Below are 26,961 nucleotides of genomic sequence, written 5' to 3'. Positions count from 1 at the left end.
ATAGAGCATCACTCACAGCATGAGTCAAACAACAAGCTTTGAGCCATACGACCAGACAACTTGCACTGAAACTAGACCGAGGACTGAAGAAAATACAAAGAAGCAGAGCCTACCGAACCAGACCAAGGCATAGAGCACCGAGACCTCCAACTGCAAACCCTCAATACCTGCACAGCGAATGACACACAAGTGTTAGAAAATATATTGTTGCCGAAGTGAAAGTACAGAGCCTGGAGAGAACAACCAATGGAAATTGCATCCACTTTACCTGAGAATTTGCAGTGAAAGCCGAACACAGACATTCCACCGAAAGTTCCTACTAACTATAGCGACAAAGGAGCAAACCAGGTCAGAAGCTATGGAAAGAGAATTACAAATTGAAACAGAGAAGGAAGACTACCTGCGTTTTAAGCCGAGGACAAAAGAATTCCATCGAGTTGAGCCTAGAGACAAGCCAATCACTAAGTTGCCAACCAGAATGATAAATACCAGCACAAAATTTGAAATACAGCGGCCTGTTGAACCAACAGCAGAAGGAAAACAAACCACAATAGAAGTATCACTTACCTAGGCAGCGATAGGGAAAACCACAACTGCCAACGAACCAAGGTTTAAGAACAACCACGTTCACAGCAAGGAGCCAGTACTGGAAACAACCAGAGGCGCGCCCAAGGCTCGCAGCAAAGCTACTTACCAAAACTTACAGAGCTCAGCAGAGCAAACCCTCGGCAAGCCAACAGCAAGTGACCAAAATGAACGACGAACAAAGGGTTCAGGCATAGAAAGGAGCGGGAATATGAAGTCCAAGGCAAGTACCCATTCATAATTGTATAATTGAATGCCACATAATACAAACCCAAAATATCCGACGGTGCATTCCTCGCACGTGTAATCACAACCGAATTATTCAATCAAACATATAAACATCACATAATCATTTTAATTACGACAAACTGTAAAATGTTGGGTTGGTCCCATCAAGTGCGGGTCTTCAACTGCGATCAGGACCCCTGTACACGCCTATCCCCCGCGGTCTATTCCTCCGCCGTTAATATCCATCAATCTAAACTATGTGACGGCTCCCTTTGCGCTTGTTTGCTTATGATGGAATTCACCTTTCCACCAAGATTCACTCTGCCACACTTTGTTTAAACACTCACAACACTCATACAACAGTTAACGAGTTAACATTGGATCGCCATCGATCCTTACAGTGATTGATGGTCGATCAACAATCTTGTGACACAAAATTTAACTCACAGTAAAGAATATATATGTAAATTATACACAAGCATACAGAAATCCACATAACACGTATATCTTATATTATACACAGAATTAGATTACATTCTAAGGCATTTCAGTCTTAGTCACAAATTCTCCTCTCGACTACATTGAATCCACCCTCCTTGTCTATGCTCCCCATCAAAACACGCAGGTTCATAATATATAGAAATAACTATAGAATCATGTATCATTCTAGATCCATGATCTTCTCCTAAAATCGTTCAAACAATCCCTAAATCTCTCAACACACATACATGGTAGATAATTACATTAAATTAAGTCTTCTCAAGACTTATCAATTCCATCAAATTAGCTCATTTTTAACAGAAATTTGCTCCCAGTTTACATGATTGTCCACGTCTCCTCCTCCATAGCTTTCACTTTGACTTTTGATTAAGGGTGGTCGGATGGCAACTCTTAAAAACAAGTCACTAAGCCAATCCCTGGTCGGATGCTCCTGCATCAAATACATATATTATATACAATATTTCAAAAATAAAAACCATGTCTATATACAAGACTTTCATCTAAATATACACAAAGCTTAATTAAAATTCCATAATCATTATAATGAATAAATAGTTAAAATGTTTTTAAAAGTTGAGAAGAATGTTAAAAAATTTAAAGCATAAATTAAATAAAATTTCTCTATTTTATTTTTAAATTGAACATCAACACCATATAATATTTGTATTGAAATCAATAAATAATCTAATATACGTATTTTGGAATATTCATTTTAATAAATAATATGAATAGTACTTTTTATTTTAGTATTATATATTATTTAAGAGATGCAAAAGTAGATTTTATTTAGAGTACATACAATTTTGGTTATATATAATATCTAGATTAAAATTAATAACATATCTTAAATTTTATATATGTTTGATTTAATTGTAAGTTATATATATTATATTAACTATATAAGTTTGATTATATAATTTTTATTTTATATTTATATATAATTTTTATTACAAATTTTAAATGTATAATATTGGATAGATGAAAATAATTATTATATATAATAATTCCATAGAAATTTATATAAATTAAAATTAAAATTTTAAATTTTTTTTTGGTAAGCTTGGTTGGATTATATCTTCATCATGTCCAACTTCTCACCCCAATCCGCCGATAGCACAATATTTGAACCCAAAACTTCAATTGAGCTCTCCCAAAGAGTCTTTAAAAATTAAATTATTAAAAGGTTAAAAAAGGCTAGAAAAAATAGTTTTATAATAAATTTTTATTTTAAATTTGGAAGAAATTTTAAAATATAATTTAATAAAAACTTTGAAAATTGAGTATAAACAACCGTGCTATTTTTAAAATTTAATTAGAAATGAATCTCCACCCCACAATTTTTTATGAGACTCTTTTAAAATTTAAATAGAAATGAATCTTTGCCCTACAATTTATGAGACTCTCTAGATTTTATGGATGATGGAGTCAACCATTTGACAATGTGTAGATGTTTTTGATAGGGACGCAGGCAGAAAACTTAGGAGAGAATAGCTTCAAGGCTTACAAGCATTAAAATTATTTTTTTTTAAACAATTTTCCAATGAAATGGAATGATTTTTTTTTTTGAAATTTCATTCTTGTTCAAATTTCAATGTCAAGGTTGTGATAATATATGCACTACTCTGGTTCACTAGGATTAATTATTTGATCTACTATGATTTTTTGAGAATAGGTAAAGTCTTATATAAGTGGTTCGTTATAGCTATATGGTGAGTGGTTAAATTCATTCCATATAAATTTTTCTTACTAAGCATTTATATGATGAATATTTCTTGTTCTTTTGAATGGATTTGGAAGATATTTCCCCCATAAAAAATTATATAAATAGAAATGAATTAATATCAATTTTTTCAACACTCACATGATTACTTCATATATTCCCTTTATATATTAACATTATAATAAAAAATTATTTATATTTGATAATATATTGATAATAAATAATAAATTCACTGAAGAATAGTTTAAAGGTATCGCAGTTCGAATCGGCCGTTTTGTTTTTCTTTCGATACCGCTACCCCTGCAGACTATCCCCTAGTCATACAGTGGTCAGATCAGGTTTTTGTCGGTTTCTATGGTGGTGGAGGACCTCGTGGACTACGAGGAGGACCCCATGCCTGAACAAGAAATATGGGCGCATCAAAAAAACCCAGTTATGGAGCCCTGGGGCAAAAGCCTCCCTAGATCGACAGTTGCTGTTCATTCGCCTCTACACCCGCCGTGCACCGGAAAAAAGCAGCATCCGACTGTCAACATTGAGGATATACCGGAGTTGGAGTGCCATCCTCTCTTGCCAGCCACACTGCATCTGCTGGGCTCTTGCATGCAATCCTCCCCCTCCTTTGACTCCCCCCTACCATACCCTTCGCAGCGTCCCCTGACTTCCCCCTTGCTGGCCACCCAGCCCATCAACCCTTCCTCCATATCCTTGGCTCCGGCTGGCCCCTCCAATGCACAGCACCCTGCTCAATCTTTCTTTCAACCCGGCTCCTGCAGTTTTAACCCTCACTCGCCTATACGCTCGAGCTGCTTCAGCTCTCTGCTATTGCCTGCTCGTCCGACCAAATCAGCCCAACATAGCACCTCGGATTCGTGTCGAAATCTTCTCAAAGATTACCCAACAAGCAGGCGCTCCGACAAGCAGAAAAAAGGCCGGTGCCTCAGAGCCATTGACTAAGAAATCAACTTGAAATTCGGGGAAGACGTTCAAATGGCGGATGCAATGGATACAGCGCAAAAAGTTCTGGTAGGTCGTGTCCGAGGTCGGACCTATTCTGTGGAAAGATTGCAGCAATGGACCGAGGATATTTGGGGCACCCTTCTGAAAGAAGTACCAGCTATAAGAGTCTTAGCCAGAGGCTGGTTTGCTCTACACTTTCATAGAGCGGAATACACAGAATGGATATTGTCGCAATTCTAGCATATTGAGCTAGCACTAGTCCTACTGAAGCGATGGGATCCCCTCTTTGATCTGGAGCGTGAACAGCGTGGCGCTGGGCCTATTTGGATCAGATTGTCGGGGTTACCTATGCAATTTTGGACCCCTCAAGTGTTCAAGCGTATTGGAGATGCGCTGGGAACTTATCTTGAGCACGATCAGTCCTACGAAAGAACAGGAATTATGACTATGGCAAGGATTTTAGTACATCTTGATACTAGGGCTGGGCTGAAAGAGAAAATCACATTACACCGCAGGCATTTCTCACGCAAACAGCTACTAGACTATGAAGGTGTCCATTTTCGGTGTAGAAGGTGCCACAAAGTGGGCCATTTGTACAAGGACTGTCCATTGCTCTCGGAGGTGACTTCGGAAAATTTGAGGGGGACAAAACAACAACCTTCGGTTGAGCAGAACAAAGGTGATATGAAGCAAGGAGAGGGAGACAAGAACCAAGGCGAAATACCATCAGTGGCTGGGAAAGGAGCTTCAAAGAAGGCAAATAACAGGCGGAAAGCAGCGTCCTCACCGCCTCGTACCCGCTCCAAGTCTACAGTGGACAAATCTTCTGCCCCGGGTAATGAGTCTTTCCCCATAACCTCTGCACTTATTTCAGATGTTATGTATTCTGTTCTGCTTACATCTCTGCATCCTCAGCCCTCTGCCCTGGGCCCTATACCCTCCATACCATGCTCCATTGCCCCTCTCCCTCCCGCATACTCCACCACTCCCTCCTCCCTCAGGGAGTCTTCCTCTCCCCTTACCCTTTCTGCCCCCCTGACTAGATCGGGATCTCATCCTTACCATCTTCGTTCTCGCGTCCGTCCTAAAGTTTTGGGACTGGGACTCTCCCTTGGACGATCCACTAAACATAAACCTACTCGGGGCCATCCATCCAAAATCAAATCAGCCATACAGTCGGTCGTGGCAGATGTTGTGCAAGGCCGACAATGCACCATTGAAAGGGCGCTTAGAGCAATTGAGCCCTCTGCCCTTGGTTCCCCATGATTTGGCTCTCCTTCAACTGCAGGGGATTAGCCAACCCCAAAAAGCGTTTCGCTCTCAAACGGCTAGCTCAGGAAACCAGAGGTGACATCCTCTTACTACAGGAGACTCTTAGCACTTCAGACATCAGCACGAGAACCCTCCAGACCATTCTGACAGGTTGGGTTTTTCAGGGTTTGGATGCAAATGGCAAATCCGGTGGCCTTGCTATTGGTATAAACCCCAGGGCAGTCAAGATAATATCATCCTAGGGTGGATGGGGCTTCATAAGAATGGACATCTCTGTGGGGGAACTTGGACTCACATTAAAAGTAATCAACATATATGCCCCAAACCAGAACAGAATAGCATTTTGGCTTAATTTTCAGGAAAGTAATCTTGTCACAAATTCCACCATTATTGGAGGAGATTTAAACTTTTCCTTGGGTATGGAGGAATCCTGGGGACATCATGCACAATTGGACCCTATCTCGGAGCAAATGAGTACTTTACTGGACACCTACAAGATGGTTGATGTTCCCATGAACAAGAAAGTTCCCACTTGGCATAACAGGAGATCGGGGGAAGCTGCTTTAGGACGGAGTTTGGACAGATTCCTAATCCATGAAGACCTCCTCCGTAAACTACCCCTGTACAGACAATGGGTAGGCACTGGAGGCTTATCCGATCATCATCCCATCTTTCTTCAAGTCAGTGGACCAACAAAGAAGCCCTGTCCTCCCTTTAAATTCTTTTCAGGCCATCTACAAGATCCGGATTTCATCAACCTTGTCACTGATTTCTGGAGATCACAACCTCCGCTGAGGGCTCAGAGGATGGCGTCGGATTTTTGTGAAAGGCTCAAAGCTCTCAGGATAAAGACTGAGGAATGGTCAAAGAGGAAGAAATTGTGAGATGATCAGCATCTCATTGATATTGAGTTACAGATTGCACAGCTTACGGATGAACGGAGGCTTGGATTCCTACTGGAGGATTCAAAAGCTCATTTGAACACCCTGGAGAAGCAAAAAATTAAGTTGCTACATGACAAAGAAGAACAGTGGAGGTTGAAAAGCAAAGCCATCTGGCTGCAAGCGAGAGGTAGTAATACAAAGTTCTTCCACAACTTTGCAAATCGCAGAAAGGCCTCTAATACTATCTGGCAGCTGCCTTGTGAACCGGAAGTATGGGCCTCAACGCACCAACAATTAGCCAGATTGGGTACAACACATTTTAAAAGGAAATTTACAGCTCCGACAGTCACCAACCTCCCGGATATCATCAACCTGGCAGGGCATTTTCCAAGGTTTGTGGAACCTGATGCTGTTGAGGATTTGATTCAACTAGTTACCATGGAGGAACTGGAAGGAACACTAAAGTGGTTCAAGAAGGACAAGAGTCCGAGACCGGACGGCTGGCCAGTGGAGTTCTATCTAGCTTTCCTTGAGCTGTTGGGGAAGGATCTGCTGGCAGTCATTGAAGAAAGCAGAATCAATGGTCATATACACCCTCCCATGAACTTCACCTTCATAGCCTTGATTCCTAAATCTGACTCCCCTGCCTCGTTCAATGACTTCAGGCCCATATACCTCTGCCACTGTCTATACAAAATCATTGCTAACCGCATCAAACCCATCCTATCAAATCACATCTCCCAGGAGCAATTTGCTTTCCTCCATCATCGCCACATTCAAGATGCCATTGGAACAGCCCAGGAAGCCCTACACTCCATTAAAAACAAAAACCTCAAGGGCATCTTTCTCAAAATTGACCTATCGAAGGCTTTTGACAAATTGAATTGGCTTTATCTGAAAATGATCCTCACACATTTGGGTTTCCCTCCTGTTCTCATATCCTGGATCATGGGTTGTATCTCTTCCGTCTCTTTTGCTATTCTTGTAAATGGATCAACCACTTCTCCATTCAATATAGACAGAGGGATCAAGGAGGGCTGCCCTCTATCACCTCTCCTTTTTTTGCTGGTCATGGAAGGACTGAGCAGACTTATTGCAAATGCAAAAAGGAGCGGGGGATTTAGTGGGTTAAAAATCATGGAGCATTTTTATCTATCGCATCTACTTTTTGTAGATGACATCCTGATATTCTTGAATGGGAGTGTCCGAGACACTACCTCACTGTATGAGACTCTGAACCTTTTCTGCAGAGCTACTGGAATGGAAATTAACAGAGGCAAATCCACTATCTCCCTATCGGATTGTACTCTGCAGGGATCACAGCTAGCCATACAGAAATTCTCCTTCCAAGAAACTGATCTGTTGGAGGGACTCAAATACCTGGGCTTCAGGCTTAAAACTGATGGATACAAGATTGCAAACTGGACCTGGCTCATCACAAAGGTGGAAAAGAGAATCAGTTGCTGGTGTCATAGACTCCTTTCTAGAGCGGGTAGGCTTACCCTCATAAAATCAGTCCTCGAAGCCACTCCGGTGCACTGGATGTCGCTGCCTTGGATACCGAGAGGTATCCTCCACAGAATTCAACAAATTTGCTGCAAGTTCCTCTGGAATGGCAAGAAGGAGGGCAAGACATTTGCCTGGGTAAAATGTTCCAAAATTGCTACTCCAAAGAAGTGGGGAGGTTGGGGACTTAAATTACTCCCAGCTTTTGCACAAGCCTTGGCTGCCAAACAAGGATGGCTCCTTCTGAAACAAAATACTCTATGGGCGGAGATAATACATCACAAATATATCTGGCCAATGAACATCACCGACTGGATCAGAAGGCCGAATTGGAGTAGAAAGGGTATTTCGGGGATCTGGAGAGCTATACTCAATTCTATGCCCATTATAAAAGAAGGTTTGCTATGGAAAATTAGGAATGGCGCATCTGTCCGCATTGGTATTGACCCATGGCCGGGCTGTGGAAACTCCCATATGTTACCAAATGCTTTGGTACATTATCTAAATAACAGAGGTATTAAGTTCCTTTCACAGATTGGAGACCAGTAGAATTCTACCTTCTATTCACAAGCCTGGTTGAATGAACAGCACTAGCATACCCCAATTCAATGGAGTGGAGCTTGGCAGAGCTACATACATGCCCTCACTGAAACACATGTTAGATTAAGGACTGAAGAGGATGAACTCATATGGGCACTCTCAAAATCTGGACAATATACTCCTAAATTGGGCCATGACAAATTCATTGAAGATAGAAAACCCGAGATCCTCAAAAGCTGGTGGGTCTCTCTATGGAAATTAAACACTCCTCCATGCACTAGACTGCTGATGTGGAACATTTTGGAACACAAGATCCCCACTGGATCCTACCTTAAAAAAAGGGCTTTTTCGGGACCTTCCCGATGTGTGTTGTGCTTTCAAGATGAAGAATCAACCCATCATCTATTCCTCTCTTGTCCTACCACCAGAATTATCTGGTCACAGGTCATCCAATCTCTTAACTTGAATATGAACTGGTAGGGGGGGGATATCAATACAGCTTAAGAACTTTGGTGGAGCACCTTGGCGGCGGAAAAACTCAGAAACCTCCCACTCCTGGTTTCATGGCATATATGGATCAAGAGGAATAACATCATCTTTGAGGACAGACAAGTCAACTGGAACCTTCTCCACCCAATAATCTGCGCGGATTATGCAGAACTACCAATAGACAACAGTCATGACAAACCCAGGATCATTCGACAGGTGCTGATAAATAAAGAAATGTCGTGGGCCTATTTTGATGGGGCCGCCCAACAGCATGGCTGTGGGGGCAGCATACTCTTCCACCTAACTGAAACTCATTATTTTCATATTAGTATGGGTCTGGGACCGGGAACAAACAACCACGCCGAATTGATATCACTCCGTCATCTTTTATATTTTGCCATTATGAAAAACTGCCGAAAGTTGAAAATATTTGGTGATTCAATGAATGTGATTGATTGGTTTCACAACAATGTTGTTTGTACTGCATACTCATTGAGGAATATCTTGGAAGAAATTGTTTTTTTCAAAACATTTTTTGACCAGATATCTGTTTCTCACATCTACAGGGCAAGGAATGGAACTGCTGACCAGCTATCGAAAAAAGCGACGCATTGTCCTTTAGGCTAGTGGATGATCGTTGAATTTTCTCCAGCAGGGACATACCAATACTTTCACAGGCCTTATATAGATGGGGCTTTCCAGTGAGGCAGCAGCCTCTTTTTTCTACAGATTTATGATCATGAACTTTTTTATTATGCTTTGTATATTTTCAGTGATTTTTGCTTGTAAAAAGGACATCTTCTATGTACAGTCGATGCTATCAAAAACTTTTGTGATGGTCCCTGCACCAAATACTATACACCCTCTGGGTTATTTTCTGCTTCTAGTCTCTTGACAGTGGACGTGTGCCACAGTTTCAGCATATGCCTTTGGGCATTTACAGCATGTAATTTCTTTTTATGAAATTATGAATTTTCTTTTTTGGAAAAAAAAAAAATAATAAATTATTAACTATGCATACACATACTTTATATTAATAAAAATATTGATAATAGCGACGTAATTGTGTAATTCATTAATGTTGTAACAATAATTACCATTATATAAAATTTATAGTATAATATTATACATTTATGTATAAATGGTTTGTTATAGCTATATGGTGAATGGTTAAATTCATTCCATATAATTTTTTCTTACCAAGCATTTATATGATGAATATTTCTTGTTCTTTTGAATGGATTTGGAAGATATTTCCCCCATAAAAAATTATATAAATAGAATGAATTTATATCAATTTTTTCAACACTCACATGATTACTTCATATATTCCCTTTATATATTAACATTATAATAAAAATGTATTTATATTTGATAATATATTGATAATAAATAATAAATTATTAACTATGCATACACATACTTTATATTAATAAAAATATTGATAATAGGGACGTAATTGTGTAATTCATTAAGGTTTTAACAATAATTACCATTATATAAAATTTATAGTATAATATTATACATTTATGTATTCCTATTTATTTATCATTTTTAATTTGGTTTGATATTTAAGTATTTATATTAAAAAAAAAGCTACTTGGTTGTATTTAGTTGGAGTGGTAAAGATAAACTACCAAAATTATTTTAAAATGATTCATCTTTATATGTTGGAATAAAATAACATAATAATTTTTTTTTTTTGCTGAAGCAACAGTCGTACCTTCTATTTCATTGTAACTATAAACAACTTACATAATATACAACATTCCCATAGGAATTTTGGGCCAAAGAAAACCCAACCGCTTACAGCCAAGGCAACACTGAGCCTTGGTCCCTAAAAAAAAAAAAAACTACCATTACCTCAAAATACAAACAAAGTCGAAACCGTGCGAGGCGGAGACAACAAACAAATTAAAATTTAGACCACCACTAAAAGGATTTCGAGTTTGGAAGGTGGAAAGCCCTCACGCATGTAGAGCGCGCGAAAGCCACTGATTCCCACCAAGGCACGAAACCTGCCCAGAACAACGCCATTATCCTTGACCGTCGATCCTCCATGCCAGATCCAACGGCAGAGGATAATATCGCAATACCAAGTAGCCCAGTGATTAACCACGCGATAGCCATCCTGGACCCACCAACATGCTCGATTGTTCCTGACCATTGATCCGTCTTGCTTGATCCAACGGCCGAGGTGTATATTGCATGGGCTTAACATACCGAAGATTAGCGCGCGATGAGGGCGGTATTCCTTCCCCATACTATGCCACATGTTGCTTGGTGAGTGGAATCGCTCCCAACTTCGTAAAACCACTTCCTGCATGAAAGGCATGAGATGGACGATAAACCACTTCCCGAGCGGTATTGCATCCAAAAAAAGCAAGATGGGGGTTTTAAGGCCGCCGGGAAAGCCGAAATTCTAGCCCCACTTACCATCTCTTTTCCACTAACTCATGTACCCTTGCTGAATGAAAATCCATCTTTTCGGTCAATTTTCCGTAGAACTGAATCTGCTCAGCAACTCCGATCTGAAACTTCTGTGTTCATACTGTCGAGGGTTGGGGAGGCCGACAACGCCCTGAATCCCCAGAATATCCTTACTTCTGATAAAACACTGCATAAAGAATCCAAATCAACTCGATCCTGCCTCTGTGTGTTTGTTTCGAAACACCATTATATCCTCATCTGCCTGGTCGTGACATTGCGCCTTTAATCTATTCAGAGGCATCTTAGGCCAATTCATCGCAACCCTGCTATTATTACAGAGTACACCTTGATTGGCCAAGATGTCCGCCAATTTGTTTGTGGTCCTTCGCACATGGTTAAAACTCACAGTGCGTAAACCACGGAGATGAAGCTGAATCCTTTGAAAGACCTAAAGTAGTCTCCATTGTTTTGAAACTTTTCTAGCTTCGTGCCATAGTTGATTCTTTTGATTGAGTTTATGATTAACTCTGAATCAGCATCTACAATAACATTTTGGAGATTATCTTGTTTCAGGAATTCCAAACATTGCTCCAGAGCCATTAACTCTGCCATATTGTTAGGGGCTCTTGCCAAATGGCAATGAAAAATGAAAAGGAGCCATTTTCATCTCTTAACACCCCTCCACAGCCAGCAATACCCGGGTTATCTTTGGAAGCCCCACCAATGTTGTATTTTAAAAGACCATGAGGGGGAGGATGCCAATAATCCTGCTTAGTATCCATTTTCAAAACCTTCATGTCCAGGCCCTGTGGAATAATCCCCTGCATGCCTACCTTCCAAAGAATCTGTGTTTTAGCTTTTGAAGGTGGATTTTTAGGGAAAGTTACCACTATGGTACTTGTCGTTTCCTTAAGTTGTCTTAAGATCTACTCAAAAAGGTGTTGGGAACATTTTTCATTCTTAAAGATTCTGTTGTTCCTTTCTTTCCAGACAGTCCAAATTATGAAGCTTGGTGTTAAAGCCCAGGGTGAGCCTAGAAGTTCAGAATCAGAGAAGTTGCGTCTCTAATTGATTAGGGTATTGATAATACTTCCTTTGTCCCTATCTGTCTGCTGGAAGATAGTGGCAAATGTATCCCACAACCAAGAAGTGAAAATACATTTATTGAGAAAGTGCTCCATTGTTTCCTCTTGGGCTTCACAGCGCTGGTATCTGGAAGGGCCCAGAACACCCCTCCTACAAATTTTATCCCAAGTCAAAAATTTCCTATGATGAACCAACCACATGAAGAGTTTAATCTTCATCCATCCTTGATGTTTCCATATGTTCTGTCAAACCCTGTCCGAATCATTGGAATCCAGCTCAAGGAGTAAGTTTTTTGCCTCCATAAGATTGAAGGTGCCTCCATTATTGTTGCCCCATATAAGTTGGTCATGCCCCCCTATCACTAAAAATTTCCTTTGTTCCAATATTATCAGAAGTGCCTCTGCTTCGGCTTTCAGTGGGTTGTCTTCCTTGTGATACAAATCCTTCCAGGTTCTCCATTTTCCTTCACTGTTGGTTTGATCTCAAAAATCTTTTACCTTAAATAACCTTTTGGTATCTGTTTCTTTCTTGAGGTCTAGGAGGTTCTCTCTTAACAGTGTAGGTTCTTGTTGCCATTTGTCCTCACAAAACAAAGCAAGATCACCCTCTCTGATTTCCCAGAAGCTGTTTTTTTGTACTAATCCTCTATTCCCCTAGGCCTTATTCCAGATGTGTGAGCCCTTTATGATGTCAAACATCCTTATTAGATCATTATCTTTCCAATTGCAGACATATTTTTCTTTCCAGATTCTAGCCAACTGCGCCTTTGGCTCTTTCACCCAGCGCCACCATAATTTCGCCCCTAAAACTTTACTTAGTATTTCTGAATCATCCCATCCAAGACCACCATAATTTTTAGGTTTGCATATCTTCTCCCAATCTACCAAGGCCCATTTATTTCTTTCCTCCCCCTTGGCCCAAAGAAAGTCTCTTTGAATGGTTCTAAAAAGTTGCAAAACTCCTTTTGGACCTGAAAGGGCTGATAACATGAAGACGAGGATTGATTGGAGAACAACTTTTGTAAGCACTAACCGACCAGCAAGGTTTAAAGATCTAAAGGTCCATTTCTTGATTTTATCCTGCATCTTATTAATCACTGGCTCCCAAATGCCCTTGTGCAAAGGCTTATTAGTAAGAGGAACTCCAAAATATTTAGAGGGAAGGACATCCCTTTGAAAGCCTCGAATCCTGGAGATATTTTTCTGAATAGCTATATTGGTGTTAAATAAAGAAATCTTAGATTTGGAGAGATTAACTTCCATACTTGTAGCCATGGCAAAGTCAAAGAGGATATGTTTGTACGCTAGAGCTTCTTTGACCGTGGGGATTTCTGCAACATAGTATCATCAACAAATTGTTAATGGGTCAAAACCTGACCAGTCTCTGAAAGTTGGAGGCCTTTGATATTACCAACTTCTTTTGCATGCTTGATAGAACGACCTAGTCCTTCCATCATGAGGATGAAAAGAAAGGGAGAGAGCGGATCACCCTGCCTAAGGCCTCTAGAAGGAGTAAAAGTCTTGGAAGGAGAACCATTAACCAGAATTGAAAAGTTGGAAGAAGTTACCAGGAACATGACCCATCTTACCTAGTTATGATCAAACCCAAAAGCAATAAGGACCCTCCTTATATAGGACCAATTCAGCTCATCATAAGCTTTCGCTAGGTCCAATTGCATTATCATACCCGCCTTCCTATTGCTTGTCAATGAGTGCACCACCTCATGCACTTGAATGATGTTATTGAGAATTTGGCTGCCTTCCACATAACTAGATTGCTCTACAGAAACTAGAGTAGGAAGAAGTGGTTTGAGTCTGTTAGCAACAACCTTGGATATGATCTTGTAAACCACATTGCACAAGGCTATGGGTCTAAACCTGTCTAAAGTCTGAGCATTGTCTTGTTTGGGGATCAAGGAAATGAAGGAAGTATTGAGCACCTTCAAAATAGTTCTATTCAACCTGGAATCTTCCACTACGTTCAGAATATCATAATTAACTATATTCCAGCAAGCTTTAAAGAAATCCACATTGAAACGATCAGGGCCTGGCGCTTTACCATTCTGCATTTCTTTGATGACCTCACTAACCTCCTCTTCTGTCACTGGCCTATTGAGATTGAAATTATCCTCTCTAGTAACTAGTCTAGGAATATGTCCGATTAAATCCCTGATAAAATGCTCTCTATCTGAGATGGTTTCCTGTGCTATTCCATGAAAGTGTTGAACTAACACATCTTCTATATCTTCATGGGAATTAAAAAGATGACCACCCTCATCCTTGATCAAATAGATTCTATTATGAGATCTGTTCACTATGGTTGATCTATGGAAAACTCTAGTGTTACACTACCCTTTTTCAGCCATTGAACTCTAGATTTTTGTCTCCAAAATATTTCCTCTTGTTTACATAAATTATCCCAGTCTTGATGGTGTTTGGTGACTTTGTCATTTCTATCTTTACTAAAGCCCTCTGAGATAAGGGTTTGATTGAGTTCCCGCATTTTATCTTCCACAACGTTTTTCGCTGCAAAAATATTGCCAAATTCATTCTTGTTCCAATCTTTAATTCTTAGTTTGATGTGCTTTAGTCTTTTGTGTAGTTGGAACATACTTGTACCCTGAATATGCAAATCTTCTGTCTACCAATTTGTAATGTTGCTGATGAAGTCAGGGTGTGTGAGCCAGATATTCTCAAATCTGAAAGCTCTGTTCTTGGGGGTACCAATGCCCTGAACCTCAAGTTGAACAGGCCAATGGTCTGAGCCTCCAAAGGGGAAAATTTTCGTTGTCATTTCCTTGTTGCTGAGCATAAGGTCCTCTGAGATTATGAATCTGTCTAACTTTGAGGCTACTTGAGACTCTCCTCCTCTTTTATTGTTCCAAGTGAAGAGACCATTACTCATGTCAGTATGAACAAGCTTCATATTATCTATAAAAGTTTGAAAAGTTGTGGAGTCTTTGCTTAATGTTCTGGTTCCCCCTTTTTCTCTGACAGTGATTTGATCATGTTGAAGTCCCCACACAAGATCCATGGTACATCTACATGTATGTCTCTAAGCTCCATAAGAGAATCTAGAAACCCGAGTTTATCATCCATTCTTTGAGGGCCATATACATTCGTAACTAGATAGGTCTCCCTATCTCCCACCAGCTGTATAACCACTAACAAATAATTTATAGATGCCTCAGCATCTATTATGCCAATCTTTTGGGGCTTCCAAAGAGTAAGTATGCCCCTTGCTGTGTTATCTGCTTTAACTTCTAGAAACTCAAATCTATTGAGCCATTTGTTGTGAATTTCTTTTATTTTTTGAATGTAACATTTAGTTTCCTGGATAAATATCATATCCGGAGCTTCTTGTTTCATTCTATTACTAAGAATTCTTTGTTTCCTTTTACTACCTAGACCTCTGATATTCCGAGATGTAAACTTTATTATTAAAGATTCGTAAAGGAGTAGTTGGTTAGATCTTTCATCTTACCTGAATCTATCATTAGCTTTCAGCATTCCATCAATAACTCGTTCTGCTTTTTCTTGCCTCTTCTTTCCTGGGTTTCTGGGCACTAATCCAGGTGTGATTTTCATAGTTTTCACACCTTCGTTGCCCTACCTTTCATTTTTTCCTTGCTTGTCCAGCCCTTTATCATGAGTTTTCCATAGGAACAGCTGTTGTACTCTATTGAACTCTTATGGCGGTAAAGATTCTACTCCCCTCATGGTCCCCTGTTTCAAGAACCCTTCCATATCTAAGTGTTCCCTGTAAAGAATCTCTTGTAGTTCATGATCCTCCATTTCCATCTCACTCTGGGTCATTTCTTGGTCCATCTCTGGTTCTACATCACTCAGCATAGTCTCTTTCTGTTCGTTGATATCCTGTGTTTGTACTCTATCTTCTTCTTTCTCCTTCTCCATTAGGTTTTGATCTAGGTGGACGTTGGTGGCCACCCACCTATCCCACTTGGACCCCCACAACTGTCTCTTTCAGTTTTTTAGTTTCCTTAATTATAGCACAGTTTACTATTTTTAGCAGTTTTTCGGGTCCTAAACTTTCGGAGCCGTTTTGAGGCCAGCGATTTTTCTGATAAAAATCGTCTTTTCCGTCGTAGTCCTCGGAGAGATCTTTCCAACGGGCTATCATGCGCGTCAAACGGAGATAATACGACCAATTCGCGACCTCGGGAAGTTGGCTGTCCAACTCACCCCAAAACAGGGCCCACAATTTGGCGTTTCATCTTCTAGGGTTAGGTTTTGGAATGTGAAGGGTTTTCCATTGTTTCTCAATAATAAATAGGCCTTCGAGCCTCATTTTAAAGACACTTCGAAACAGTTCAGAGGCATGTAGCCATCACATCTCTTTTCAGAGATAAGCTACCATCGCCCTAGCTGGTTTATTTCCATTTTTGGTTGTAAGCATATTTCAGTATTTTCCATTAATGAAATGAAGTATTATTTCCGCTGCATCTTTGTGTATATGGTTATCTCTGTAATTTGTTGTGTTCCTGTTTAAATTCGGATCAGTGGTATCAGAGCGGTTTGCTTTTTCTCTGTTTTTCTTTGCATGTCCCCAACGAGGTCGGGATATAAGGAGTTACGGCTTGAATTGGTCGAACCTTTGCAAGACCAGCCTCGCAAATCGCGACAACCTCCCATGGCGGATGAGAAGAAAGACGAGGGGGCAGGACATCCTATCAGAATCTTGCTCGAAGAAGCCCTCGAGCGGCAAAGGAACGCGATGATGGATAGCTTTGCGTAGATCCTTCAGCGGCTACCCAGAGGCGATGCATCGGCTTCCAACAACTACTCTGGAAACGCCACACCGTTTAAGGTACAAGTTAATTTTGAAATCCCCATCTTCGAGGGTCAAATAGACGCAGATGTCGTAGATAAATGGTTAAATCTGCTAGATGGGTATTTTTCTGTTCATGAATTTTCAAGTCGGGAAAAGATTGTTTTCGCTCTTCTCAAAGCAGCCCCCCACGTCAAGGACTGGTGGGAAGCATACTGCGAGCAGAAGGATGAGAGTACAGGCTCACTGTTTTCAACCACCCCCACTTGGAATGACTTCCGGGATGCCATCAAGGAGCAGTACTACCCTGTAAAAAGCTATGAGGACAAATACATCAAATGGACCACACTGCGGCAGGGACGAGGCCAAGATGTACCAGAGTTCACAAATATTTTTCATACCCTTCGCACACAGTTGGGTATCAAAGATTCTGAGCTGCATCTGGTACTCAAATACCGCGGCTGCCTACACAGATACATCCAGGAAGAGATGGAGTTCTTGAACATCTCCTCACTCGGCACAGCATACCGATATGCTATCAAAATCGAGCAAAAGTTCAAACAGAAGAAGCGAGACTTTGGATCTGCAAATCCGAAGCCCAAAGGACAAAGCCAAGGCGGGGTGACCCAAGACAACCCCTCTATGCTGCAAGAAAAGAACAACACCACGAAGCCGAAGAAGGACACAGGAAAGTGGTGTGAGTTCCACAAGAGTCCCACTCATAACACAAGTGAGTGTCGGACCAAGCAGTCGCTGGTGGCCGAGTTGAAGGCTTCCGAATCAGATGCATGTTCTGACTCTGAGTCAGAACCCAACAAGGGGAATGACAAAGGGAAGCAGATCATTGATGCGGATCCCAACGCCACTGTTGCTACTGCCAAGATCCAGAAAAATGAGCCCGAAGATCCAGAGGAGGGGGAACGTCTTTTCCACTCACAGATGTGGGTGAAGGGTTCACCGCTGCAATTTATTCTCGACAGTGGCAGCCAAAAGAACCTCATTTCAGCAGAAGTCGTGAAGCGGTTGGGCCTACCAACTACACCACACCCACAGCCGTACAGTATCGGTTGGCTTCACGAAGGACGAGATCTCAAAGTTCGCCAGCAGTGCCGCCTTCCCTACAGCATCAAGTCCTTCACAGACGAGTATTGTGTGATGTTACACCTCTGGATGTTTGTGATGTACTATTAGGCCAGCCATACTTGTGGAGGCGACATGCTGTGTATGAGTCAAGGCCTCGCGCCGTCATCATTTCGTTGGATAATTCATTATACAGGATACCGGAGGTAGCCCCACCTACCGCCACCTCTTTGATCACTGCTAAGAAAGGCAGCAAGCTCATCTCACAGACTAGGAAATTTATTTTCTATCTAGTTCGCTCCCAAAGTAAGGGGAAGATCGGTTCTACATCCATGACCCCCGTGAAGGGTTCCTCCACACAGCAGCAACAACAGAGGGATACAGTCTTGACAGAACACAGGAACAACTTCTCCTTACCCGGAGGGGTACCACACAATTTTCAGGTGGGCGACAAAGTTTGGTTACATTTGCAGAGGGAGCGCCTTACTAGAACCCATCAGAAACTCAGATCGCTTCGACATGGTCCTTACACCAGTAACAAGGCTGTGGGAAATAATGCTTTGAAGCACAACATTCCTCCATTCCTTCACTTGCACCGATTGTTCAATGTGGACCATCGCCGACCATGCTTCCCACCATTTCTGGACACATCAGAGATTACAGAACAGCTCACTAGAGACCCAGCTCAGCAGAAGCTTCCTCATCTCAGGGAGGAACTCAACGCAATGGGGACCATTGCTTCCTAAGGGGGGAGGAATGATCCAGGTGGACGTTGGTGGCCACCCACCTATCCCACTTGGACCCCCACAACTGTCTCTTTCAGTTTTTTAGTTTCCTTAATTATAGCACAGTTTACTATTTTTAGCAGTTTTTCGGGTCGTAAAATTCCGGAGCCGTTTTGAGGCCCTAAACGACGTTTTTTGGGAAATCCACCGCCAGTGATTTTTTTGATAAAAATCGTCTTTTCCGTCGTAGTCCTCGGAGAGATCTTTCCAACGGGCTATCATGCGCGTCAAACGGAGATAATACGACCAATTCGCGACCCCGGGAAGTTGGTTGTCCAACTCACCCCAAAACGGGGCCCACAATTTGGCGTTTCATCTTCTAGGGTTAGGTTTTGGAATGTGAAGGGTTTTCCATTGTTTCTCAATAATAAATAGGCCTTCGAGCCTCATTGTAAAGACACTTCGAAATAGTTCAGAGGCATGTAGTCATCACATCTCTTCTCAGAGATAAGCTACCATCACCCTAGCTGGTTTATTTCCGTTTCTGGTTGTAAGCATATTTCAGTATTTTCCATTAATGAAATGAAGTATTATTTCCGCTGCATCTTTGTGTATATGGTTATCTCTGTAATTTGTTGCGTTCCTGTTTAAATCCGGATCAAGTTTCCTTTCATTACCTGATCTACTTTTGTTATTCCTTCTTCTTCTTCGAGTACTTGGAACCTGTTCAGATTAGCCTGCTGCCCTTCTGTTTGATGTTGCTTTGGCCTCCTCTTGCCCCCTTTTCCTCTATGTACCACTTTGTGAAATCCTTCAGTACCTTTCATTGTAGTCGCTTTACTTCCGTTCTTTATTTTGCTGAGAGGGCAGTGTCTAAATAGGTGCCCATGCTCATGGCATCTCCAACATCTGAAAGGAATATGTTCATAGTCCATTGTTTGCATCCATCTTCATAAAAAACTTCCAAGATGACCTCATCCGGTAGAGCTCCAGAGAGATCCATCTCCACACATATTCGTGCGAAGGAAGTGTACTTTCCCCTTTTGGTGGCCTCAGAAGATTTGACAAAACGCCTTAATTTGTTTCCTATGGCAGATAACGATTCAGGTTGCCAGTAATCAAGAAAGAATAGAGTATTACCCAAACTGGGACCGAAGTGAAAGTTTATCACTCAGGGACAAAATTCATCATCCACGGTCGCATGTACAGGCCTCCTACCGTTGCACAGAAATAGAGCCCTCCTTCAAACACCCTGTCTTTATCCTGAATATTTGTGACGACCACAGTAAAGAAACCCTTTAACCCAAGATGTAAGTCAATGCTTCCTTTCGGTTTCCAATTATATTTAATCCATGTCTGTAAAGCCTTTTCAGTGGGCCATAATCCCATGACTTTACAAATGATAGCATATGTCCCCATATGGTCCCTGTGCACCTGCAGAGCAGGATCATTTAAAACTACTCTGGGTGTGACCTCAGCTTTGGGTTTACATGGCCCCTTTTGTGCTTTGCTTTTCACTCCATGTTCCTTGTCTTCTTCCTCATTTTCTTTATTGCTATTATTCTCCCTTGACTTGTTAGATTCTTGCTCCTCTTCCGTGTTCCTTATCCCTTCTCCTGAAGGACCTCTGACACTAACGATTTCTTGCCTCGGCTAGCTACTGCCTGCCTGTAGGAGGGAGTGCAGCTCCCCCCTTTGCGCCCTTCCATGGATTTCTAGACCTGCAGACTCTTGAAAACCCTAGCTCTTTTTGTCGCGAGTCGTCCTCATCGTAAACCTCATCAAAGAAAAAAATACCATGGATTATCAATACCACATGCCAAAAAACCCAACATAATAAAACACTTAATATAAACATAAAAATAATAAAAATTTCTATTTAATAGAAGGTTTAAGGTGATATTCAATTCATATGAAATTTCTAAAGATGATAAGTCCATTTTATTTATAACACTTGAAAAAAATAACAATCATTTATATATATAAAGTTTACATTCAAATAAAAAAAAAAATGGATACATTTTTATCTTTATAATCATAATTACAAAGAAATTTTATAATCTAAAGATAAAAGTATTTTTCATGTATTAACATATAAATTTAATTGAACAATTATTAACACTTTTTATGTAAAGTAATGCATTCGAGAAATATGTGCATCTTTAAATACATGAATTGTATATAATATTTCGTAAATAAAAGTCATATCTTTTTGCATTTTTTTATCACTGGCTCTTTTTGCATTTTTTTATCACTGGCTCTTCAATGAATCAAATTCTATCTTGAATATCATAGATTTCTACCCATCCATAGTGCATAGAAATACCAACAAAAAATGTGACTAAACTATATATAATATTCCAAAGATTGATAACCTTTTAAATAACATTTGTTATAAAACAAATTTTACTTAACCCAAGATCAAATTTAGCAAGATTTTGTCAAAACTTTTGATGTTAAAAAATGATAAAGATATATGCCTAGTTGGAGGGAGCACATGTAATATTCCACAAACAAAAACTCATATTTTATATATCTAAATAAAACGAGTTATCATTAAACAAAATTATCTTTCGTGTTTTAGGTGCCAAAAGTATTGGTATTCAAAACATTTAAAACAAAATAAAAGAAGTTAATATATTGAAACTATCCTTGTAGCCCCTTTATAGACAAAACAATGGCTAAAGTTCTATTATTGTAGCCTAAGTCATTTGAACTTGTTGGAATGTTTAGGCTTCAAAGTAGCAAACCTAGTGGGTTTAGTGAGAGCAATGCTAGTTGAGCATATATGCTCTATGTATTGTTTGTGTGACTTGAACCCACGTGTTTTCAAGTGCTTTGGCGTGATTTTGGTCCTTTTAACCATAGCATCAACATTTATCGTTTTTGTTTTCTGTGGAAATTAAAACATTATCAATAAATATCAAAATCCACATAGATATAATGAAAATATGAGGACCATGTAACGAATATGAAAAGACAATGCATTAACTAACTATTAATAAATATCAAAATCCATATAGATATAATGAAAATAAGGGAACATGTAACAAATATGAAAAGACAATGCATTAACTAGTCATAAAAAAATATGTCAATGTTATTATGAGCTAATATATATGGCATATAACTTACCTCTCTTAAATTATCTTGAAGTCTAGATGAATGTCACAATGGTTGAGGAGAATGTGATTTTTGCTGACGATCATGTCCACCATCATACATGTGCAAAGGTGTTTTAGGAGATGTATATTCATTACTCTAAACATTAGATTATACATAGATATAAGTATGTGACTCAAATAGAATTAAATGTAAAAATATGATAAAATTATAAGAATATAAATAAATATGATCCTACTTTGAATTGTGACATTGGATGTGAAGATGGTTGTAGCATTTGAACCATTTCATTTCCATTCTTCTTAAGGCTTCGACAATCTTTAGGGGTTTTCATTGATTGAAATGGTTCCAAAAGGAACACCTACACCATAAATAAAAAATAACACACACACACATATAATCAAAACAAATCAAGGATAACAATATAAAACATCCATTTCTCATCCCATCATTATGGTAAAACATAAAAATATATATATTAATGTTTTTTTGTGGAATAGGTTATATGGATTAAACACTTACTGGCTCAATAACCCCTTGAAAACCTTGAAATCTAGGCAAGCGTCGTAATAGTTGGTAGCTTGAATTTAGGGAATTTTGTTGATTAGGCTATGCATATCAATAACAATGAGAAATTAGTATACAATTATAATAAATATAAATATTATTTAATGTTAAAATGTCTAAAAAATTAATATATGCAAAAGAATGGACTCAATTGTGTTGTCATTGTCATGATTAGTTTCATCAAAGTTTAATATATGGTTGTGCCCATCTAATCCTTCTTCCCCCACATCATCAGGAACTTCAATCCCTACTTTTTCTTTTAAAGCAATATCTATGCGCTTCATTGTTTCCATATGTCTACAAGGTAGACTTTGATCCCAATGTTGAATTTTTTCACAAATTTTTTGCTTTGAAGTATCATTGTGCTGATCAAATGCAACAACTCACTGTGAAAACAAGTTTCAATGAATTTAGTCCACAACAATAAATTCATATTAATAAAAAACATATACAAATAAATACTAATAAATACTTACAGCTGAAAGAATTTCTTCATTGAAAATATTAATAAAAAACATATACTAATAAATACTTACAGCTAAAAGAATTTCTTCATTGACAAATCTTTTATATGCTTGTTGTCGTGCACGACATAGCCTTGCATCTAAATCATATTTTATTTTTGCATTTTGCCTTTTAACTGCACTCGTTGACTTGACAGCACATTTAGCATTTGCATCTCTTACTCGACCTCTTTGACGTGGAGGAATTGGTGGGAGATTGTGCGTGATAGCGTGATGGTGATTAAGGCCAGATAGCTTAGATCAACTCAAGATCTCCACTCAGCCACCAACAAGACAAGTGAACACACACTTGGTGCCTTTGATAGTTACCTCCCATTCATGTCTATTTTCCTCCATTTTCTTACTTCCTTATAAATGAATATGTAAACAATAGTGTTGTTAAAAACATCATAAAAACACTTTAAAGTAAAAAATCAATATTCATATCTATTTCTTTGAGGTTAACCATAACTATCAACTTTTTAAAAATATAGGCCTAAAAATATGTTCTTTTATAATTTAATAAATTAAATTTTATTATTATTTGAAAATAGATAATAATTAAATATTTAAGTTAACTATACACAATAAAAAAATGAGAATAAAAATATATTAAATATTTACTTAAATTAAATATCCATTAGTTTTTTTAAAAAAATCCTTATTTCCCTACAATTTAAATCAAAATATATGTTTATTAAAAATCCTCAAGATGACACCCTTGTTTGCTAGATTTTTGGAGTGGAATTGCCTCTAGAGGGCCATTAAACAACTTTGTTGGTTAAGGAAAGAGTTTCATGACAAGAGTAAAAAATTTCCAACTCCAAGACAAGAGTGTATCAAAGAAATTTGCACTTGAAGAAATTGGATCCCTCTCCACTCATGCTATGATGGTTATTAAAAATTTTCAATATTCAAGCAGAAGATGGTCTAGTGTAAAAGTGATGTAATACCTAAAACATCATAAAAATAATAAAGTAATCTTCATAACTCATACATTAATACATCCATTCTCTACCACGAATATCTTTAATTAAATTTAATCCAAAAGCCTATATCTTTCGCTGGTTAAATAAATCATTAACCAAGTGAAATTCACACTTAAAAATCTATTAAATTTCTTAAAGAGAAATCTACTCTAGACAATCTATTGGATTTTTCTCAAGAAACAAAGATTTAAAACCTCAACTTCATCCTATTATTCATTAAGGCCAGTGATGTATTCCACAAATTAGATTTAAAACAAACTTATCACATTGTTGTTAAGGGCCAACCACGTCTTCCACAAATTTGATCTACAACCATACTTCTATAGACTATGACAATGGTCAAGTGCCTATCTTCTACCAGAATTGCTCAACCCATAAGAACTTGCTAACAAGCTCTTCCTTTTTCGAACTCTGATAATCTATAGAAACGCAAGAATTCAAATTGTTTTGAGAGTTGAATCCTTGCAACTACTCCATGCAACTCCTAAGCTTAAATGTTCTATTTCCTCATAAATGAATTGGGTTGCACAATAGATAGCTTCGCATCTTCTCTTGTGTATAGATGACTCAAACAATCATATGGCTTACAGAAATGCACTGAGATGGACTTCAAATATCTATAACTTTTCATTTACACGAGGTTTCGTTGCAATGTTTCAATTTAAAGTTAATTTGAGTTGAGTTTATAGTGATTATAGATTTGATATATCTAATAAATATTTTGTTTAATGGTTCGAGACATGTTTTAGGCAAATATTACATATAAATTTATTTGTTTATGAGTTTGGAATCAGTAAATGTAAATGTTGTTGGTTTTGAAACCAACAAATATGATTCATCATTAAAACAAAAATTGTTTAATGGTTTATAATTTAATATTTTAATTCAATTTACTTAAATTTGTATTGATTATACATTTCAATATTAAAAAAAACATTTACTTTGTAACTAGTAATCCATAATAATTAACCCATGATACTTGAATTCCTACATTTTCTCTATGACCCCTGATCGCTGAATTCTTAAAATCATCAATCCATATCGTTGAATTCTTAAAAGTCTGCAATTGATTTAAGGATGTTTGTTACTTTTGAAATGAAACCAAAAACGTTTGTCAATTTTGGAATGAAACCATAATGCACTAGGCATGGTATTTCGTTCAAGTCCTCGACTGCAACACTACAGCCTCTACTTTCGAGCTACAATCACTGTCTGGGAATCTAAAACACTCTCCGCAACTAAACATTTAAATAAGACAATCGAAATTCTAACAAAAAATGGTTTTGACAATCGAAATTCTAACAGAAAATGGTTTTGATTGATGCCGCTAACTTTGACTCTAGAGATGGTAATATTTGCTTTGCAACTTGCAGCAATTAACCACAGAAAAATCATACAACACCAGCCTATAACTACCATGCTGACCAAAATGGCCTGCCACAAAGAAAACTAGAAATAAGATAACAGAAACCATGATAAAGACACTGTCAAGCTGATGGCTCAAAACTGGAAATAAGATAACAGAAACCATGATAAAGACACTGTCAAGCTGATGGCTCAGAATCTGAGCCTGCCTTTTTTGAAGATGAATATTAGTTAAATTATTCTTATATTATGATAACAATTTTATTATGGACCGGTCTTTACACATTTCCATAATACATAAAATTAGGATTTAAGACCCTCTGATTCTCGCTTAAAGGTCACAATCTATGTCCATTTTAACCATTTAGTTTCGTGGCTTAGATTTTCTTTATGAGCTCACATTCCACAGTCAATGTATCGTTGTTCTAAGAAGTTTCCTTTATTCCAAATCGAAGAAATAAAATTTAATATCAACCTCTGTGTCCTGCAGTCAACTCTCAGAGATCCTGCAAAGACAAATATGTACAAAGGTGTTTCAGCGGCATACACTGTTATCATTTTAAGCTAATGGATACTGCATTCGTGGGCAAAGCCCTGTGGTTTCGGGTTATAACCTCTGGAAAAGGACCAACTTCTCATTATAACTCTCATTAAGTAATAAGTGATTAGCTCCTGATCGATGAATTCTTACTCAATAAGATAAAATATTGTTTGATTTCTTTGGTTCCAAATAATTTTCCTACAACACTGTGAACTTATCATAAAGTCCTGTTTTCTTATCAGAAAATGGATCAGTCAGGAATTAGTTTCTTGGATAGGTGTTTCGTTTATTGATCAAAATTTTTACAAGGGTAAATTTTAGAATATTTTTGAAATTTAGGTAAGATTTCAAAATAATTTTTCAAAATATTTCAAAATTTATAATTAAAATATTTTATTCTTAAAAAAAATGGCACCTTTAAGATATCAAAGTTTTCCATATAAATCATCATTTCTCTTTGGAAACATGCTAGTTTTTATTAAATTGTTTTTTGATATTTTTAAATGTTACAAAAGTCTGTGAAAGAAGAAAGAAATAAATTATTTTAACATGGCTAAAGATAGTTTATGGGACAAATTACTTCTTTCATCTGCTTGATGTATCTGCCCTTTTCTGTGAAGTTTCAAAATAAATACTTAACTATTACAACTAAAAAATCTTGTTGACTTATGAATATTATTTAATAAAATTTTGTTTTGTTTTAATTAATGAAAATAATTAAAAAATCAAACTTAACAAAAAGTGTACCATCATGTGAATATTTTTTTAATAATCATGTTGAATTGGTAATAATTTATTGAAATAATAGGAATAAAGTTTAAAATTAATTCATTGATTATCACTATAAGACCAAGATGTATCTAATAGTAAAAGTATTTATTTTTTAGTTTTATCACAATAAATTAAACATATTTTTAGAAATTGAATCTAAGTAAATGGGAAAACAAATCATATTGAAATTTTAAAAAATACAAATTAAAAATTAAAAACTAAACATCTACAGCTACTTTAGTCTTGCTGCAACTAAAATTCACAAAAGAGTCTGAGCACAAATAGTACACAGAGATTTCCCATCTTAA

At 38.1% G+C, this 26,961-nt stretch overlaps 1 long non-coding RNA gene across 5 annotated transcripts in view; it reads right to left on the bottom strand.

The window, feature by feature from the left end:
• Positions 1 to 1,478: 1,478 nt before the first annotated feature.
• The window catches only part of LOC149253252 (uncharacterized), a 44,825-nt gene continuing 19,342 nt past the window's right edge, over positions 1,479 to 26,961 (bottom strand). Inside the window, exons 3-4 of one of the 5 annotated variants that reach the window (XR_016266164.1) lie at positions 23,021 to 23,355; positions 22,633 to 22,870 (exon numbers count right to left, since the gene is read on the bottom strand). This is a non-coding gene — a long non-coding RNA (uncharacterized LOC149253252). Of the gene's footprint in view, positions 1,745 to 21,331; positions 21,688 to 22,163; positions 22,279 to 22,632; positions 22,871 to 23,020; positions 23,356 to 26,961 lie in introns of those variants that run through there. The other 4 variants (XR_016266169.1, XR_016266167.1, XR_016266168.1 and 1 more) reach the window with 4 other exon arrangements.

This window comes from Pinus tabuliformis, chromosome 7 (genome assembly GCF_031772625.1).
Source record: "Pinus tabuliformis cultivar Carrire ecotype Pingquan chromosome 7, CPIR1, whole genome shotgun sequence".
Lineage (NCBI taxonomy): Eukaryota > Viridiplantae > Streptophyta > Pinopsida > Pinales > Pinaceae > Pinus > Pinus tabuliformis.
This window is presented reverse-complemented; position numbering and strand designations above follow the sequence as displayed.